Source organism: Pteropus vampyrus, unplaced genomic scaffold, assembly GCF_000151845.1.
Source record: "Pteropus vampyrus isolate Shadow unplaced genomic scaffold, Pvam_2.0 Scaffold148, whole genome shotgun sequence".
NCBI classification, from domain to species: domain Eukaryota; kingdom Metazoa; phylum Chordata; class Mammalia; order Chiroptera; family Pteropodidae; genus Pteropus; species Pteropus vampyrus.
Window position 1 is genome coordinate 2,556,920 of NW_011888929.1, and position 6,255 is coordinate 2,563,174.

At 35.6% G+C, this 6,255-nt stretch overlaps 1 protein-coding gene and 1 pseudogene across 2 annotated transcripts in view; both read left to right on the top strand.

Moving 5' to 3' along the window:
• ARHGAP42 (Rho GTPase activating protein 42) overlaps positions 1-6,255 on the top strand; it is a 241,876-nt gene that overhangs the window by 88,735 nt on the left and 146,886 nt on the right. The window lies entirely within an intron of this gene.
• On the top strand, positions 3,918-4,036 carry LOC111745215 (annotated as a pseudogene).

Consider the following 6,255-nt stretch of genomic DNA (forward strand, 5'->3'; position numbering starts at 1 on the left):
TGCAAATAATTCAGAAGAGCAATAAGCCAACTAGCATGGGCTATAATTTTAGAGGATATATTCATTTGAAGAATATGGAAAAGTGTGTTGCAGGAGATAAAAGAGCTAACGGAATGTTTTTACAGCACTGAGGAGACTTGTAGGCACCAGCAGGAAAGCTCTCCTTCTGAGCTGGGAGAAAAGGAAGAGAGAATTGGTTAAACAACAGAACATTGTACAGTATAAAGGGGTTAGTTGGACAGGTGGATGATAATAGTGTTGGGAAGGAGTGGTTATCTGCTGTGAGAGGAGTTGGTAGATATAGTTTAGAATGGCCAGGAGCTGGTTATACAAGAGAAAAGGGACTACTGGTCAGCAATAAAGAGCCACTGAAGTTAGACATTCTAAATACATCAAGAAAAGAGTAATTACGATGCTTTCATAAATTTTTCTCGTAATACGCAGAGCCTTGAACTGTGAGCAGTAAGAAGAGTTGGAAAGACAGATTCACATTGGTGGTTGGCACAGAAAACATGGTGCTGGATTAAAGAGACATGGATTTGTGAAATATGAAAATGGGTCCTGACTGAGTATAGCAATAGCTGAGGCAGGACAGTGCTGATATCCTTAGAAAGCAGAGGGCAGGCATAACTACTTAGTTATGTTTAAGGTTCACGAGGGATAAAGGAGATTCTAAGAGAGGACACGGAAGTTGTGATTAGAAGTAGGAGTTGAAACATATTGAACTTGGCAGTGGAGTTGGTCCAGATAGTGAAGTTAAGATGTGGCTGAGCAGGAAGTCAGACCTCAGAAATCAAGAAGGCTGAGCTCAGAGGTTTCGATGTTTTATGAGCAGGATCTTGAGACATCCAATATAATGACAGGCTAAAAGACAAAGACCAAGGAGAAGAAATGGCTGAAGAATGAGTTAGTGTCTTATAAGCAATAGAGATGGAGATTGGACCATCAGCTGATAGTGTTTCAAAGATCATCAGCCATGTTTCTCATGTTGGGGCAAGGAGGAAATTCTACATCCATGAGTGAAGTCATATTGTGGGTTTTGATTGCTTTTCCTGTCATTTCAGAGAAGGTCTGAAGTAAAGAATGCAATATAATGAAGAAAAATCTCTATAGATAAAAGCCTAACGGATTGCATTTTTACAAAGATTCTATAGAAGTAGTCATTAAATACAACTCTGAATATTGGAGTGATTAACCGACACTTCTAGTCACATGATGTTACTACAACTGAAGGTATAGCTGGTAGCAGATTTTGTGCGAAGATGTACTGAAGAATTTGTGTTTTAAAAATTAGTGCTTCATTTAGGAAGTAGAATATTTTAAGTACATACTGGGGAAGTGTAAAGAAGTTCTCTAATTCATTATAAAGACATTTAATCATTTTATTTTTTTCAGTGATAAATTTTGGCTTATTATATATTAATTGAATTTGACCAAAACCTAAATATATTTTGACCACAACAGTGACTAACATAGAAAAAAGCTCAAGAAGATGAAAGAAGACACTTAACAGTTTAAACAAATGTTCTAGTTTCCAAAGATTTACCATACTTAGTAAGATGAACATATCCTCTGGCTATTTGCAGAAAAAGAGCCCAAAGGTACATCAACTTTTTTTTTTTTTTTTTTTTTAGAAATGGGACTTTTAGCTTTTTATTAACTTTAAGTATTGCTTGTTGTTTGTTTAAAAAACTCTGCTAAAGCCAACTAAAAATGTACAATTTTAATACAACAAAAAGGTGACTCAGAGAAAGTAATAGGAAATATTTGTTTCAGAAACTTTTAAGGGTATAAGTTATCCTGTCTCATACTTCTTGCTGGAAAAAACATCTTCCATGATGCAGCATTTTCCAAGATGGTGATTGATACCTGCCATCACGTGGCTATGCCAGAACAGCCTTTTAAGGACACAAATACTGGAAATAATTGAATAGCTCTTTATAATGGCCTTAGTTAAATGCTTAGTACTTAGTTAGGATATGGTATTGACTAGTGACATAGGTTTTTTAAAGTACATCTTTATTGGAAATGTTAGAATTTTTCCCCACAGAATGCAGCACTTCAATGATTTTGATTAGGTATGTCTTAGATGAAATGTCCTGGTAGAAAGATTCTGAGACTGTCCGCAGTGCAAAGAGGGGTTGCTAAGCCATATAAACTCTGCGGGAAGGTCTCTTCTGTTTCCATGCCACCGTAGAACTTCTCTTATTTGACCTCAGATCACAGCTGACTTGGCTGAGCAGACTGTTCAAAATTAATTAAACAAATACTAACATACCAAGAGAATACTCTTGGGAAGCATGAAATGCTCAAATGAGGCCTTCTGGAAGAGATCTTGGTTACTTTTTCTTTGTTATTTGTATTGAAATACTGAGCTTGACTTTCTTGTGTCCAGGCCGTTGGACTTGACATTTCCTCTCCCTGAGTCCCTGGAACCATACTCTATCCCTCAATCCTCCCTTCTCCATATCCTCCCTCTTGTTTCTTTTCTTCAGCCCCAGGGGTATTTGTTTCTCCTGATGTCACTACAGACTTCTTTTGCATTTGTAATTTCCTCTGCCTTGAACATCCTGATCCATGTCTTCTCATTGGCTGCATCTTATCATTCAGACTTTACCCCATGCATCTCCCCCAGGGGCCTGCATTTCACATACAGCCTAAATTAGTCCCTTTAGTTTTTATATGTTGTGACAGAAATACTTGTGCATGCAGCTTGCATTCTGCTAGGGAAAAACAGACATTAAACAAATTATTTCTCATGGTGCTAAGTACTAAAAGAAAAACAATGCAGCTGATAGATGTTGCCATTTATTGAATTGAAGATGGGAGAAGAAATATTTAAACTTTGAATACATTTTGCTGCCTACTGGATATCTAAGTAGCCCTGTCTAGGGAGCAGCTGGATATGTGGATCCAGAGTTCAGGGCAGCAGATGGTATGAGAGATGAAAATTTAGAAGTTGACAACATGTAGAGGGTATTTAAAGCTATGGGAATGTATGAAATCACCCAGTGTGTAGACAGAAGAGAAAAGGTGGGACGATTGAGCCCTGGATGCATTGAGTTCAGAGTTTGGTCAGATGAGGTAAAATAAAGGAGATTTAGATCAGTAGGAGAACCTGGAGAAAGCTGTTTGTACAGCTTATTCAATGTCCCATTTATTCACTTGGCTATAGTAGGGATGTAGGACAATAATAAATAGAAACTTAAAGGATGTGGACCCAGTGTCTGCAGAGTTCTTCAGGAAAGAGGGTCTAAATTATCTGATCCACTCTATATTACTCCTCTGCCCCTGCTTGGAGGCCTCTCACTTTCTGGGTCCTTTCAGTCCTTAACCTTGGGTGTGCGTGTGGGGGGGAGGGGCAATGTAAATTTTTTTTTAGCTATATCTTTATCATCTTTAAACGGGCACATATTTCAGCAAAAATTTAATCCATCAATCCATTGACAATTCCGACATTAAATTTTGGCATATGAGAGCCAATAATGTTAGTAAACCTATTTTAAGTCTCTCCCCCTCTTCTTGAACAAGGATTCATGAAATTAGAGAATATTTTAAATATTGAGAAAATTGCATATCTCTATTTACCTTGAAAGATTTTCCTTGTTTAATCTTTGCCATACGTTTTTTCAATGCATATATAGCATTAGTAGGTGATACTGATTAATCTGAGCTTGTGGCATTGATGTTGTTACACACTTAAGTCTGATAATCCATGAAGTAATCTAGTTTCTTTTCTTGTTTCAAATAAATGAAGCATGATATGTTAACATTCCACCTGCATTAGTATGGGTTATATTTTTGGTATGTGTTAGATTAAAGAAACAAACTTTAGGTATGCTGGCTTACATACTAACAATGTATTTTTTTTTTTGTATATTGTGATTGCCCCTGAAATTAAAAAATAAACCATCTCAGTCTACAGCCATGCCACCCTGAACAAGCCCAATCCCATCTGATCTCGGAAGCTAAGCAGGGTCAGGCCTGGTTAGTACTTGGATGGGAGACCACCTAGGAAGACCAGGTGTTGTAGGCATAAAAAATTAAAAACTGAAAAATTAAAAATAAATAAATAAATAAATAAATAAATAAATAAATAAAACCATCTCGATGTACAAAGTTCGGATTTTTACATTATTGAATTGTAGAGGCTACTCATGATTTTTCCGATTTCCAATTATCTGGTGGAATATTAAGGTAGAATTGAGAGGTGGCAGATCATGCAATTCATCGTGACCATGACCACAGTGGATTTTATTTTTTATGGATAGTAGTCCCAGAACCCATTTGCATTTTTTAAATTGTGCAAAATGCTTTTATATACATTTTTATTTGATCGTTACAACAATCTGAAACTGAGCTCAGACTGTACATGAATTATCAAGGTAATAGATGCGACTAGTAAGTGACAGCTGAATATGCAGGACTCAGTGTCGGGTCTTTGGAAGGACTTTCAGCTCACTGTTCTGCTAGATCCTGTGTCTTTCCTTTTTTATTTAAATTTTAAACTCTGAGAGGGTAGATGCCTGATCTCTCCTGTATTTTTTTTTCTTGTATATATTTGGTGTTCAGAAAACCATCTTGGTTGTCCAAAATTTAGTATAGTATTTAGTCATGCATACAGAAAAAGCACAGGTGGTTGTTGAGAGTTATAACATCTTCCTATTTATCATTTCTTAGTTTGACTTATTTCATTATGGTTAAGTCTAATAGAGAAATAAACTTTCTTTGAATAAAATTCATTAATATAGCATGAAGGACATGAATAGGGTAATACTAGGATTTCAGAAAATACTTCAAAGTGTTCATATTTGTGAACTTTTGTCTTTGATTCTAGAACTGAAAAAGGACCCTTCATATTAAATAACTAGAAATATCTGTCAAAATTCTAAAAATGTCTCAGAATAGATATGATATAATAGTGAGACAGTGAAGCCTAGCCCGGCCATTTGCCTTTTAATGATTTTGCTGCTCATTAATCTTCTACCCAAGACTTCTCTACCCAAGACTGTAAGAAAGGCAAAAAAAAAAAAAAAAAAAAAAAGATAAAACCTGAGACTCAGTTGTCATGCTTCTTAGCTGTTGCAAAAGAATACTTGGAAAGAAGTTTGTACTTTCCTTAGTTAAAACAAGGTTTGTATGCTATGGGAAGGTCTGCTCTCATGGCTAGCAATTAGCAGAGGGAATTGAGTCAGCACTAATTGTAAAATATGTTTATGTTTTGGTATACTGGTTACCTTAACATTTGGACATGAATTTTTTTTCTTTTGATGGACCCCATTCTCACAGCTGATATTTCATGGGTATATATCAAATTGCTTAATTTAAAGATTTGTAAATGCATACGTGACAATAAACATCTGCTCTTTATATTTTCCTGTTTGCCAAGACCCCTTTATTTTAAGATTAACCTTGACTGTACAGAAGAATTTAAAGAGAATTTTCCACCAGAAAAATCGTAGTGCTATTTTAAAAGCAATTTAAAATAGGATACTTGAATAAAGAACTTTCACATTATTTTGATTTTTTTTCCTGTCATCCCCCCTGACCAGTAGAGGCTCATCTTTGCAGGCAAACAGCTGGAGGATGGCTGCACTCTTTCTGATTACAACATTTAGAAAGAATCGACCCTGCACCTGGTCCTGGGTCTGAGGGATGGCTGTTAATTCTTTAGTCTTGTGTTCATAGTGCCCAACGATGGCATTACTCTACACTCTAGCCACTCGCCCCAATTTAAGTTTAGAAATTACCAGTTTCAGTAATATCTGAACCTGTTGAAAGTGTTAATAAAGGTTTTGTTGCATGGTGAAAAGAAAAAAAAAAACCTATATTGAAATAAACTATATTGAAATGCCCTTTTTAGTTTGCTTCTTTGGTATGAATCTTTGGATGCTAAGGTTTTTGTAGTTTATGTCTACAAATATTCACATGAGCAGCAGTAGCCTGCTACTGAACACAGCTTTCTATCTCTTTCTTTCCATCTCTAGTTCTTTTATCTCCCTTTCTTTGCCATTTATTCCAGTTGTATAGGCTTTACTTTGGAGTCTTATAATTGTACATAATATTGAAATCTTTACAATTTTACCTTTGCATTTTCAAATATACATTTATTCTATGGTGTCGGCCATCATTTTTAATTGGTACAGTGGAGGATGTTCTAATCTTTACTACATTTATAAACCATGCTTTGATGGATTTTTATGGGTTTTTTTATAGTAAGCACAAAGATGCTTTGATATCATAAAGATTTTATAT